The sequence below is a fragment of the Triticum aestivum genome, chromosome 6B (assembly GCF_018294505.1).
Source record: "Triticum aestivum cultivar Chinese Spring chromosome 6B, IWGSC CS RefSeq v2.1, whole genome shotgun sequence".
In the NCBI taxonomy this organism is placed as follows: domain Eukaryota; kingdom Viridiplantae; phylum Streptophyta; class Magnoliopsida; order Poales; family Poaceae; genus Triticum; species Triticum aestivum.
Window position 1 is genome coordinate 519,911,142 of NC_057810.1, and position 14,650 is coordinate 519,925,791.

The 14,650-nt window shown below is 44.3% G+C and overlaps 1 pseudogene; it reads right to left on the reverse strand.

The window, feature by feature from the left end:
• Window positions 1-794: 794 nt before the first annotated feature.
• Window positions 795-1,999, reverse strand: LOC123139336 (putative nuclease HARBI1; annotated as a pseudogene).
• Window positions 2,000-14,650: the final 12,651 nt, after the last annotated feature.

A 14,650-nucleotide genomic window follows, 5' to 3' on the forward strand; every position in this document is an offset into this window, starting at 1 on the left:
GACACGGGGCTGAGCGGGTTCAAATCGGCTGTATGCACTTTGGACATTATCAAATAAGCATAATACCAGTATAAGTTTCTCATAAAATGACAACACGACTTTCGTCGTCTAAACTTGGATGACATGGGCGATGACCCAAAATCGCTTTGCCGCCAGACAAAGCCCGTGCAGTGACGGGGTCTTCTCCCTTGATTATGGTGCGTGGCGCGTGGCGACATATAGGTTGGTGGTCGGCAGTGTGGCTAGTGGCGTTACGCCGACGTGTATGCGCATGGATGCCGATGCTGCGGCCCTAGGGTGAGCTTCCTGGCACAACTTCGCGAGCGGGGGCGGCAACTTGGGTGCTGGTCCAGGTGGCGCTCTTTGGGGCGTGTTTGGTTACATTGCCGATTTAGCCTGGCCCGACGAGCCTGGATCTATTGAGCCGGTTTGAGGGGATGCATGCCAAAAAACCCAGATGCACATAGTTTGGTTGCCTGCATGCCCCTAGTTGCATGAGACAACCATTTCTGACCCGGCGTTTGGTTGCCTGCATTGCATTAGACACACATATGGCATGGTGTTTGGTTGCAACCTGCATAAGGTGTTGTCACCACTTTTAACTAGTGGTGACCTTACCACACATAATCTGAACATAGTGCGAGCTAGTTAAACAAATGACAATTCATCCTAACTACTATCAAATGACAGTTTAAATTATTAAGAGCCATTGGCTAAATAGGAGATAGTTCATCGGTGTTGCTGCTTCATCTTCCTCTTCTGCTTCTACTGCTGCTTCTTCTTCCTCCTCTTCTTCAAATCCTGCACTGACCTTTGTTAAGCCATATTGCCTCTGCCCACTTCAACCTTTTGTTCTTCCAAGCGTCATTGTCAAATGCCTTCACACCATGGCCAGAGCTAACAACATCATCAGGCTCGACCTCTTCCTCAGGCACGTGTTCATCAAAGCCCCACTGGAGGATCCAGTTATGCAGAATGCAACAAGCAAGAACTAGCTTAACTTGAGTGGAGTATGGGTGGAATGGCTTCTGATCCAGGATCTTAAACCTATTCTTCAGAGCTCCAAATGCCCTCTCAACAGTTACTCTAAGGCTGGAGTGTTTGAGATTAAACAGCTCCCGTGCAGTCCTAGGAAAGTTCCTACCAGAGAACTCGTTGAGATGGTACCTTGTTTTTCCGAAGGGTGGAAGAATACCAGGCCGACATGCATAGCCAGCATCTCCAAGGTATAACTTGCCGTCGGGGATGTTGATTCCATCAGGTCGACTCATGCTGTCAGTGAGAATGTTTGCATCATGCGCTGACCCCTCCCAGCTAGCCAACACATATGTGAACTTCAGATCAAAGTCAACAACAGCAAGCATATTCTGGCTTGTGTAGTGCTTCCTCCCCCGTATGCTGCAGACTGTGACCTAGGAACTCTGGCAGTGACATGAGTACCATCTATTGCCCCAATGCAATCCTGAAAATGGCATCACTAGCTTGTGTTAGTGCTCAACTTGAACAATACAAGCATATCAAGCCATGAAAAGTGTATATTGTCAATGCTCACCTTGAAGTATGGATACCATCTTAGGCTTCCGCGAATCTTGGATGGAGTCTGGCCATATGGTCTCCTAATCATCTCTCCTCTAAGCTCCCCAACAGCAAAAAGCACCTGCTTTAAGTACCTAGAGATGGTCTCCATTGATCTCCTGAACGTGTTGTGAATGACCTTGAACCTCTGGTTATGGCCAACAGCATGGAGGAACATGACCACTTGCTCTTCAACACTGGTGTTGATGCTATCTTGTAACAGGCCCCTGCTCCTGAAGGTCTCGACAAGCCTGGCAAATGGTGCTCTTTTCATTCTAAGCATCCAGAGAGCCTCGACGTCGTTGCAGTTGTAGATGCAGTTCAGATTTGGATCCTCTCCTGTTCCCGGGGTAACAATGGACCATAGCGGATCAAAGGTCTCCCAGCACGACGAACAACTCTTTGGTGCATGAACATGACACATGCCTGAATCACACTAATCAGTGCTGCTGCCTGGATTATTAGCCTCAATCGTGCGTCCATAACCTAGTCGACATCGACGGTTCGTTCAGTGGGAAATCGATCCTACACATAGCTTAACAGCCTAACCACTGAGCTAACAAAGGGGGGAGGGGGTGCTGCTTATCGGCATCGGAGACGAGGACGTCATAGGGGAGCCATGGCACAGACTAGGTCGACCAGACGGTGGCCAACAACAAGGGGAGCACCAGATCCACCGCAAACGCCGCCGCCTCTTCCGCCGCCGCCGCTGCCGCCTATAGCATAGATCTGAAATCGCAGTCGCCGCCGGCGGTGAGGCAGTAGGGAAGAAAGGGAGGCAGTGGCTATGGGTGAGCGAGTGAAAGGGGGGTGAGGCTAATTTGACGCCGGGATGGCGTGCCAGATTTCCATCTCCCGCCATCCCCCCTCGCTCCCGCCCGTGCAACCTCGCACCGCACTCAGCCTGGCTCGCGAGAAACTGCCGATCCGAGGGTTTCCAGCGAGCCAGGCTCTGGGCTGCTTTGAGAAGCGTGCGATGCAGGCCCAAGAGGAAAACCAGGCAACCAACACATGCCTCTCCCTTCCCGCGTGGGCCTGGTTGGGCTTGATGCGGGCAACCAAACACGCCCTTGGCGTCTGTGCTAGATGGCTAGCGATTGCTTCAACCATGAGGCTGGTGTGGGTCATATAGGTGGAGCAGCTTAGCCAGATTTACCGAAAAAGGCTTTCGCCCCGCTTTATATTATAAAGCAACTGCCCAAGCCAACATTCCATATAGGTTCACACACACACACGCACAAACACATAAGTCTCAGTACACACAGGATCCAAAAGGGTTAATGCTGAGGGCACAACTCAAGAAGCCCTGAGAACAGAAAAAGGCACACACACACACGGGGTGCAAGGGGGGGAGGTAGGGGAGGCGCCAAGCGGAAGGCGAGCGATCGTAGGTCGGTGAGGAGGGTGTTGATGACGTCCCGATCCTGAGGGCGGCTAAGCGGCCGCCAAAGCTGCAAGTACCCACACATTTTAAAAATGGCGTCAGTAGCGCGTCTAAGAGGCACCTTTTGGATGACCAGCTTACCGCAAACAGTCCAAAGCGTCTAGGCGAGGACCCCAACGCAGAGCCATCTGATATGACGGTATCGAGGGGGGGAGGCATGGATCTCCGCGAGAAGGTCAGGGAAGTTGGAATTACACCACTGGCCGCTAACCGTCTCGCGGAAACTGGACCAAAGAAACTGGGCCGTGGAGCACGAGAAGAAGATGTGATTAGCATCTTCCACCGTGCCGCACAGGGGGCAAAGCCCATCTCTGGGTCCATTACGCTTGAGGACCTCTACTCCGGAAGGGAGGCGGCCACGGATCCATTGCCACAGGAAGATCCTGATTTTCAGGGGCAAGCGGATGTCCCAGATCAGACTGAAGGGCTCGAGGGCGGGCGAGGGGGCGATGGCTGCGTACAAAGATTTGGTGGAGAAGCAACCAGAAGACTCCAGATGCCAAGAGATGGCGTCCGGGGTGTCGTTGACACTCATCGGGAGAAGGGCGATGTCCTTGAGGAGGGCATCCCAGGCGGCTACTTCGGGCGGGCCAAAGGGGTGACTCGACAGAGACTCGAGGGTCAACAGCAATGGCGAATAGCTCGGGAAAACGAATGGCCAGAGGGATGCCGCCAATCCACCGATCAAACCAGAACAGGGTCGCGGACCCAGTACCAACCGAGATGGAAGTGCCAATGCGAAGCATAGGGAACAACTGGATGATAGCCTGCCAGATTTGGGTCATCCCGCTTGGATATGTGAATGAGGTTGTGGATTATGTGCGGTAGCGACCAGGGAGGGCTCGTCGCTGCCATGAGAGGCGATGGGGTGGTCCAATTGCGATGGATCCATTCTATGCAGCGTAGTTCGGCCTGACAAGGGTCGGGGCTCGATTGTTGGCGGTGTTCAGAAGCAATAGTATATTTTTTGACTAGATAGAAATAGTAAATTTGAATTGAGTATCTTTTACTTTGGATCTGGCGTGGGCTGCGACTTGCTTAGGTGCCAGAGTTGTGGCTTCGAATGTGGTCGTGTTATGCATTGCGTTGGTCATGTAGATGGCGGGTCATCGGTTGGTGGTGGTTGGCGGTGTTGGTGTGTCATCACCCTCGACATTGTTACTCGCTATGTGTCATGGATGGAGGATGGTGCCATGGCGGAGCTCATTTTTGGCAGTGGGCCGGGAGGCCATGCGGCTTCAGGTGTCGTGGTGGTCATCGGCCGCGGCGAGATGCATGGATCGCATCGCTATTGCGGCTTGAGCAGATGAACGAGCATGATTCAGTGATGATGTGTTTGGTGAGCTCTAGGTGAAAGACTAACACCAACTTCAGATGATGCCGCCGCCGCTGATGTTCTTAGACATCGCCGCCCTCCTTGAAAGCATCATTGTGGATCCCCTTCACCTCACTCGTCATTTGGATCTCGGGCTCTCCGACCCAAGTTTCGACCTTGGTCAGAGTGGCCATTTGTGTCGTTCCCGTTTGCTTCCCCCTCGAGGGCGTCGCCTTGGAGGGTCCGATCTATTAAGGAGTATTAGTATATTGATTAGCTCTCCTTACATCCTTGAGCTATGCTACACATATAAATTGGTCCCCTAACAAATAAATTGATTGAAATTTGAGAGGATCAATAACCTATCATGTTGGCACAGGTCCAAGCTTGCGTACACACAGTACAATTTCAGCCATATTTGGCCCAAGTCAGCTACAATGTGCATTAGTCGGCCACTAGTGCTAAAGGTTGATTCTAGTGTCACCATTGTCACAGGGATATGCAATATTACCATGAGCAATTCTTTATAAAGCTGCATACATTGCAACCCCAAACTTCCACCAAGTGATTGTTAGGTTGATCTCGTACCGATCGAGCCCAACGGCTCGACGGCCCCCTTGGCCTGCACCCTGATCGAGGGTGCCCAACCCTCTTATGGGTGGTGGGCCCCTGTCGCAATGCTATATAAAGAAGTGGGGGAGCCGGCTGCATGTGGTACGAGGTTCATCGTGCGCCGTAACCCCCACCGATATCCCTATCGATCTAGGGTTAGCGCACAAGCGACGGGAAGCTCCACCACAGCCACTGCCACCTCACCTCTCTCTGTCATCTCCGGCACCATCACCATGGCCGGCACTAGGAGCTCCTCGAGCCACAAGAAGAAGGTAAGAACTACCGGAATATGTAGCCTAACCGATCCCGACGGATCTAACAATGGTATTAGACCATGATAGGCTTAGATTGTTTTCGGTACAAAGGAAAAACAGAGAAAGAAAGTTCCCCTCCCCCCAAAAGAACCCTAGAAGGGCAAAGAGAACATGCACCGCCGCAAGGCCGCACCGTTCCTCTCGATCCGGACGCGCATCGGCAAGCCGAGGCGTCGGACGAAGAACTACCAGAGCCAACTCAACGGTATGCCGGCAAAGAAAAGAAAAAAGACAAAAAAAAGAGAGAGGGGGGAGCACTACGGCCCAACCGCTCGACGACGGCGCGCTCACACCAAGGGGAACGCACCACTGGCGAAGGGATCGGCAACGACGCCGCCACTCCACGCCGTCGGGCGCTGCAAGGGAGCAGAGGGGGCCTTGGCCTCGCATCTTTCTCTCTGTCTAAGGAAGAAAAGGGGAAGGGAAAAGTGGAGAATGGGTGCTCGCGCGCCGCCGTGGCGACGTCGTTGACACGTCTCCAACATATCTATAATTTATGAAGCATTCATGCTATTTTATTATCTGTTTTGAATGATTATGGGCTTTATTATACACTTTTATATTATTTTTGGGACTAACCTATTAACTGGAGGCCCAACTCATATTGCTGTTTTATTGCCTGTTTAAGTATTTCGAAGAAAAGGAATATCAAACAAAGTCCAAACGGAATGAAACCTTCGGCAACGTGATTTTTTGGAAGAATATGATCCTAGAGATTTGGAGTTCACGTTAGAAGATCCTCGAGGCAGCCACGAGATAGGAGGGCGCGCCCCCTGTCTCGTGGGCCCCTTGAGCACCTCCCGACCGACTTCTTTCGCCTATATAAGCCTACGTACCCTAAAAATATCGAATATCAAGATAGATCGGGAGTTCTGCCGCCGCAAGCCTCTGTAGCCACCAAAAACCTCTTGGAAGTCCGTTCCGGTACCCTGCCGAAGGGGGAACCCATCATAGGTGGCCATCTTCATCATCCCGGCGCTATCCATGACGAAGAGGGAGTAGTTCACCCTCGGGGCTAAGGGTATGTACCAGTAGCTATGTGTTTGATCTCTCTCTCTCTCTCTCTCTCTCTCTTCGTGTTCTTTCTATGGCACGATCTTGATGTATCGTGAGCTTTGTTATCATAGTTGGATCTTATGATGTTTCTCCCCCTCTACTCTCTTGTGATGAATTGAGTTTCCCTCTTGAAGTTATCTTATCGGATTGAGTCTTTATTTGAGAACTCTTGATGTATGTCTTGCCATGTTTATCTGTGGTGACAATGGGATACTGAAGGAAATATGCCCTAGAGGCAATAATAAAGTTATTATTTATTTCCTTATATCATGATAAATGTTTATTATTCATGCTAGAATTGTATTAACCGGAAACATAATACATGTGTGAATACATAGACAAACAGAGTGTCACTAGTATGCCTCTACTTGACTAGCTCGTTAATCGAAGATGGTTATGTTTCCTAACCATAGACATGAGTTGTCATTTAATTAATGGGATCACATCATTAGGAGAATGATGTGATTGACTTGACCCATTCCGTTAGCTTAGCACTTGATCGTTTAGTATATTGCTATTGCTTTCTTCGTGACTTATACATGTTCCTGTAACTATGAGATTATGCAACTCCCGTTTACCGGAGGAACACTTTGGGTGCTACCAAACGTCACAACGTAACTGGGTGATTATAAAGGAGTACTATAGGTGTCTCCGAAGGTACATGTTGGGTTGGCGTATTTCGAGATTAGGTTTTGTCACTCCGATTGTCGGAGAGGTATCTCTGGGCCCTCTCGGTAATGCACATCACTATAAGCCTTGCAAGCATTACAACTAATGAGTTAGTTGTGAGATGATGTATTACGGAACGAGTAAAGAGACTTGCCGGTAACGAGATTGAACTAGGTATTGAGATACCGACGATCGAATCTCGGGCAAGTAACATACCGATGACAAAGGGAACAACGTATGTTGTTATGCGGTTTGACCGATAAAGATCTTCGTAGAATATGTGGGAGCCAATATGGGCATCCAGGTCCCGCTATTGGTTATTGACCGGAAACCGTTCTAGGTCATGTCTACATAGTTCTCGAACCCGTAGGGTCCGCACGCTTAACGTTTCGTTGACGATATAGTATTATATGAGTTATGTATGTTGGTAACCGAATGTTGTTCGGAGTCCCGGATGAGATCATGGACATGATGAGGAACTCTGGAATGGTCCGGAGATAAAGTTTGATATATGGGATAATAGTGTTTGATCTCCGGAAGGGTTCCGGAATTCACCGGAACGGGTTCCGGATGTTTCCTGAAATGTTTGGGTATGAGAACACGTTATTTGGGCCAAAGGGGAAAGCCCACAAGGTTTTTGGAAAGCGCAAAAGGAAGTTTTGCGGAGTCCATGGGCCAGACGCTAGGGTCCCTGGCGTCTGGGTCCAGACGCCGGGAACCCTGGCGTCTGGCCCTGGAGTCCGAGAAGGACTCTTGCCTTTCGGGTGAAACCGACTTTGTGGAGGCTTTTACTCCAAGTTTCGACCCCAAGGCTCAACATATAAATAGAGGGGCAGGGCTAGCACCAAAGACACATCAAGAAACACCAAGCCGTGTGCCGGCAACCCCGTCCCCTCTAGTTTATCCTCCGTCATAGTTTCCGTAGTGCTTAGGCGAAGCCCTGCGAAGATTGTTCTTCACCAACACCGTCACCATGTCGTCGTGCTGCCGGAACTCATCTACTACTTCGCCCGTCTTGCTGGATCGAGAAGGCGAGGACGTCATCGAGCTGAACGTGTGCAGAACTCGGAGGTGCCGTGCGTTCGGTACTTGGATCGGTCGGATCGTGAAGACGTACGACTACATCAACCGCGTTGATAAACGCTTCCGCTTAGCGATCTTCAAGGGTATGAAGATACACTCCCCCTCTCGTTGCTATACATCACCATGATCTTGCGTGTGCGTAGGAATTTTTTGAAATTATTACGTTCCCCAACAGATATCACATGCCTCTTGATGTATGTTTTGGTGACCAACTTGCGGGTTCCGCCCATGAACCTATGCATAGGGGTTGGCACACGCTTTCTTGACTCTCCGGTAGAAACTTTGGGGCACTCTTTGAAGTACTTCGTGTTGGTTGGATGAATTTGAGATTGTGTGATGCATATCGTATAATCATGCCCATGGATACTTGAGGTGACAATGGAGTATCTAGGTGACATTAAGGTTTTGGTTGATTTGTGTCTTAAGGTGTTATTCTAGTACGAACTCTTTAATAGATCGATCCGAAAGAATAACTTTGAGGTGGTTTCGTACCCTACCATAATCTCTACGTTTGTTCTCCGCTATTAGTGGCTTTGGAGTGACTCTTTGTTGCATGTTGAGGGATTGTTATATGATCTATCTATGTTATTATTGTTGAGAGAACTTGCACTAGTGAAAGTATGAACCCTATGCCTTGTTTCCTATCATTGCAATACCGTTTACGCTCACTTTTATCATTAGTTACCTTGCTGTTTTTATATTTTCAGATTACAAAAACCTATATCTACTATTCATATTGCACTTGTATCACTATCTCTTCGCCGAACTAGTGCGCCTATACAATTTACCATTGTATTGGGTGTGTTGGGGACACAAGAGACTCTTTGTTATTTGGTTGCAGGGTTGTTTGAGAGAGACCATCTTCATCCTACGCTTCCCACGGATTGATAAGCCTTAGGTCATCCACTTGAGGGAAATTTGCTACTGTCCTACAAACCTGTGCACTTGCAGGCCCAACAACGTCTACAAGAAGAAGGTTGTGTAGTAGACATCAAGCTCTTTTCTGGCACCGTTGCCGGGGAGGTGAGTGCTTTAAGGTATATCTTTAGATCTTGCAATCGAATCTTTTTGTTTTTTGTTTGATCACTAGTTTAGTTTATAAAAGAAAACTACAAAAAAATGGAGTTAAGTTTGTTTCATACACTTCGTCTTTTTAATATCTTTCGTGAGTTTGATGGAAAGGAAAATTGTGCTCTAGTGCTAGAAGAAGAGTGCATTAAAATGCTTGCTACTAAATCTTTGAATGATGAGCATTAATTCAATGTTGTTAGTTTAAACTCCTTGAATATCCATAGTATTAATGATGATTGCTCTAGTCATGATGAAAATATCTCTTATGAGCATGTCTACCTTTGTGGAGTGCATGTTTGCATGAACACACCAAATAGAGAAGATATTTATTGCAAGAAGCATAAGCATTTAGAAACTAAATGGTTGCAAGAAAGGCTAGATGTGAGTGCTGAAAATTTAAAATTCCTTTGCCGTACTTGTGAACTTTGCAATGAACGTGGTCATTTACATCTCCAATGCAAATTGTTTCATGACCGAATCGTGTCCAAAAATTGTGATGACTTGATTTCCCTTGCACATTATAATGAACTTAGTTTGCTTTTGGGTTATGAAGAGTTGAAACGTTTAACTAAGCCTATTCCAGAATTTAATCTTAAGCATTTCCTTGATATTGATCTAGAAAAGATTTATATGTTTTGTGCGGAGAATTGCATTGAAAATCCCTATATTGCTAATTACCTAAAGAAAAGAAAGCAAAATGATGAGAATACTAATGAAAGGGAAGAGACTTCCCAATATCCTCCTATTATTTCTTATGATGAATCAGGTAACAAGGAGGAGCTTTCTATTCAACCAATATCGCCTATAAGGAGCTCAAAGAGGAAGGTTGAACCCACACATAATGTGAAGAAGAAAAAGAAAAGAAGGAGCAACAAAGGTAGAAAGGTATCCCTCCCAAATTATGTTGCTCCTACTACTCATTGTGATGATGATAATTGCTATACTATTGGTGATATCCATACTATTAATGATGAGAGTGATTATGCTTATGATATGAAAATGCCCAAGCTTGGGAAAGCTATGTTTGATGAGGATGAAATATTTGAGAATATATTGCTAAAATTAATGTTTGTCCAAAGCTTGGGGAAGCTATGTTTAATGAAGATGATATTTTTAGCATCCCAAGTTTTGATATGCAAAGTTGTTATGATTTTAGCATGCCTCCTATTTATGATGGTTATATTGATGAAAATGGGTTTAGAAGAGTGTCAACTTTAGGAAGTAGTTATCCCACTATTTTGGAGGATGTTGAATCTTATTGTGATGAATATGAAAGTGGATTTGGAAGAGTGTCAACTTTATTTAGTGATTCCACTATCTTGGGAAAGGTTTCAATCGATTATGATGAGAACGAAGTTGCTACTTATGATGATTATTGTGATGAAACTTATGCTATAAAAAGTAGTGATGATTATATTTACAAATCTTGTCATGATTATGATTACCCTTTTTCTGAACATTACTCTTTTAATGTGGAAACAATTTTTAGTGTTCAAGTCTCTTATGATACTCCCACTATTCCGAATGAGAAGAATTTTGCTTATGTGGAGAGTAGTAAATTTTCTACGCTTGTAGATCATGAAAAAAATGCTTTAGGTGCTGGTTATATTGTTGAATTCATTCATGATGCTACTGAAATTTTTTATAAGGGAGGAATTTATGCTTGTAGGAATTGCAATAATATCAAGTTTCCTCTCTATGTGTTGAAAATCTTGAAGCTATGCTTGTTTTGCCTTCCTATGCTAGTTGATTATTATTCCCATAAGTTGTTTGCTCACCAAATCCCTATGCATAGGAAGTGGTTAGGCTTAAATGTGCTAGTCATATGCTTCATGATGCTCCCGTCATGTTTCAACTCTTATCTTTTATGTGAGCATCATTGTCATCATCATGCCTAGCTAAAAAGGCATTAAAGAAAAGCGCTTGTTGGGAGACAACCCAATATTTACCCTTACTGTTTTTGTGTGTTCACATGATTATGCTACTGTAGTAATCATGTTTTATAGCTTTTGTTTCAATAAAGTTTCAAGTAAGACCTTTAGGATGGCTTACGGTGATAGTTGTGTTGATCCTGCTGAGAATCAGAAACTTTTGCACCCAGTAAATTAGTTTTGTTAATTCACAGAAACGTGCTTTTGATCTGATTCTTTTTGCTCTGGATTGGTACACAAATTTCTTAGGACTTCCTAATTTTGTAGGATTTTTGGAGTTCCAGAAGTATACGTTTGATACAGATTACTACATACTGTTCTGTTTTTGACAGATTGTGTTTTCTATGTGTTGTTTGCTTATTTTGATGAATCTATGAGTAGTATCGGAGGGTATGAACCATAGATAAGTTGGAGTACAGTAGATATTACACCAATATGAATTTAGAATGAGTTCATTACAGTACCTAAGTGGTTGTTTTATTTTCTTATACTAATGGAGCTTACGAGTTTTCTGTTGAGTTTTGTGTTGTGGAGTTTTCAAGTTTTGGGTAAAGATTCGATGGACTATGAAATAAGGAGTGGAAAGAACCTAAGCTTGGGGATGCCCAAGGAATCCCAAGGTAATATTCAAGGACAACCAAGAGCCTAAGCTTGGGGATGCCCCGGATGGCATCCCCTCTTTCGTCTTCGTTCATCGGTAACTTTACTTGGAGCTATATTTTTATTCACCACATGATATGTGTTTTGCTTGGAGCGTCATTTTATTTTGTTAGTATTTGCTTTCTGTTATTTAGAATAATGTTTTGCATCTTTAGTTTCAATAAAAATGTCAAGGATAGCCTTTACCATGCTTATTTTGCTAGTATACATGTTGCTGTTTGAAAACAGAAAGTTTACCGCTGTTGCAAAAATTCCTAGAAAATTCAGAGAATGATATAATGATGAAACCTTTTGCATAATGAGATCTGATAAATTTACTACAGTGGGAATTTTATTTCATAATTTTTGGAGTTAGGGAAGTATGATGAATCTTGCATTCTTTAAAGACTGTACTGTTTTGACAGATTGCTGATATGGTTGCATTGTTTGCATATGGTTGCTTATTTAATGATTCTATTTGAGGATAGGAGTATTAAATACGCAGAGGCATTTAGTATGAAATGTTGAGTAATAATTTAAGTGATTTGTTACAGTAGAAAATGATAAGGTTTTGCATTGGTTTATACTAACCCATCTAACGAGTTCTTGTTGAGTTTGGTGTGGATGAAGCTTTTAATAAAAAAGAGAAACCATGATATGAGAGGAATTAAGGAGACACAAAAGTTCAAGCTTGAGGATGCCCAAGCCACCCCAAGATAATATTTCAAGAAGTCTCAAGCATCTAAGCTTGGGGATGCCCCGGTAGGCATCCCACCTTTCTTCTTCAACAACTATCGGTTAGTATCGGTTGAGCCTAAGTTTTTGCTCCTTCACATGAGTTGTGCTATCCTTGCAATGTCATTTTATTTTGCTTTGCTTGCTGTTTGAATACAATACCAAGATCTTAAATTCTTAAGTGAGAGAGAGAGTCTTCAAATAGTTACATAATTATTTAGCTACTCATTGATCTTCACTTATATCTTTTTGGAGTAGTTTTCATTTACTTGTGTGCTTCACTTATATCCTATGAGTAAATGGTTGAATGAGTTGAATGTCATAAATATGAAATTATTTATGTCTCTTTTGCTTATCCCATGGGGAGTTATGACTTCACATCTAAGAAGTAGAGGTTGTAAATTTATTGAAGGTTAGCAAGCGTTGTATTGGTCATTTGGACAATTCATGAAAGAATATTGAAGGAAGCGAGATTTCATATATAAATACACTATCCTAGACATCTTTTATAATTGGGAGCACTCATTAAGTATGACATGCTAAAGAGTTGATGTTGGACAAGGAAGACAACGTAATGGTTTATGTTTTCTGACATCTCAGTTAAAGTATATTGTCATGGATCATTCAAACATGTTGAGCTTGTCTTTCCCCCTCATGCTAGCCAAAATTCCTTGCACCAAGTAGAGATACTACTTGTGCTTCCAAATATCCTTAAACCCAGTTTTCCCATGAGAGTCCACCATACCTACCTATGGATTGAGTAAGATCCTTCAAGTAAGTTGTCATCGATGCAAGCAATAAAAATTGCTCTCTAAATATGCATGACTTATTAGTGCGGAGAAAATAAGCTCTGTACGATCTTGTTATGGAAGCAATAAAAGCGACGGACTGCATAATAAAGGTCCATATACAAGGGGCAATATAAAGTGACGTTCTTTCGCATTAAGATTTTGTGTATCCAACCCTAAAAGCGCATGACAACCTCTGCTTCCCTCTGTGAAGGGCCTATCTTTTACTTTATGTCTTTTACTTTATGCAAGAGTCAAGGTGATCTTCACCTTTCCCTTTTTCATATTATCCTTTGGCAAGCACTTTGTGTTGGGGTGATCTTGATTTATATATACAATTGGATGTAAGTTAGCATGAACTATTATTGTTGACATCACCCAAAGGTGAATACATTGGGAGGCAACACTATAAGCCCCTATCTTTCTCAGTGTCCGATTGAAACTCCATAACCATTAGTATTGCGTGAGTGTTAGCAATTGTAGAAGACTATTTGATAGTTGAGTATGTGAAGTTTGCTATTCTTGAAAATAAGATAAATTGCAATTGTTTGATGAATGAGAATGAAGTTTGCTAGTTTTCAAGAAAGTTCATGGTCTATGCTTTGACATGTGAATTGCTTGTTACTTTATCGTGAGAAGTTTTATGAGATGAACTACTGTTATGACATATTATCATGCTAGAAAAGGTGATTGAAATTATCATTGATCAAACTTGTGCACCTCTAGCATTCACATTTCATAAATTCTTTCTTTATCATTTACCTACTCGAGGACGAGTAGGAATTAAGCTTGGGGATGCTGATACGTCTCCAACGTATCTATAATTTATGAAGCATTCATGCTATTTTATTATCTGTTTTGAATGATTATGGGCTTTATTATACACTTTTATATTACTTTTGGGACTAACCTATTAACCAGAGGCCCAGCCCATATTGCTGTTTTACTGCCTGTTTCAGTATTTCGAAGAAAAGGAATATCAAACGAAGTCCAAACGGAATGAAACCTTCGACGGCGTGATTTTTTGGAAGTATATGATCCTGGAGACTTGGAGTTCACGTCAGAAGATCCTCGAGGCAGCCACGAGATAGGATGGTGCCCTTTTTGTAGGGCGTGCCCCCCCTATCTCGTGGGCCCCTCGAGCACCTCCCGGCCGACTTCTTTCGCCTAAATAAGCCTACGTACCCTAAAAACATCGAATATCAAGATAGATCGGGAGTTCCGCCGCCGCAAGCCTTTGTAGCCACCAAAAACCTCTCGGGAGTCTGTTCCGGCACCCTGCCGGAGGGGGAACCCATCACCGTGGCCATCTTCATAACCCCGACGCTATCCATGATGAGGAGGGAGTAGTTCACCCTCGGGGCTGAGGGTATGTACCAGTAGCTATGTGTTTGATCTCTCTCTCTCTCTCTCTCTCT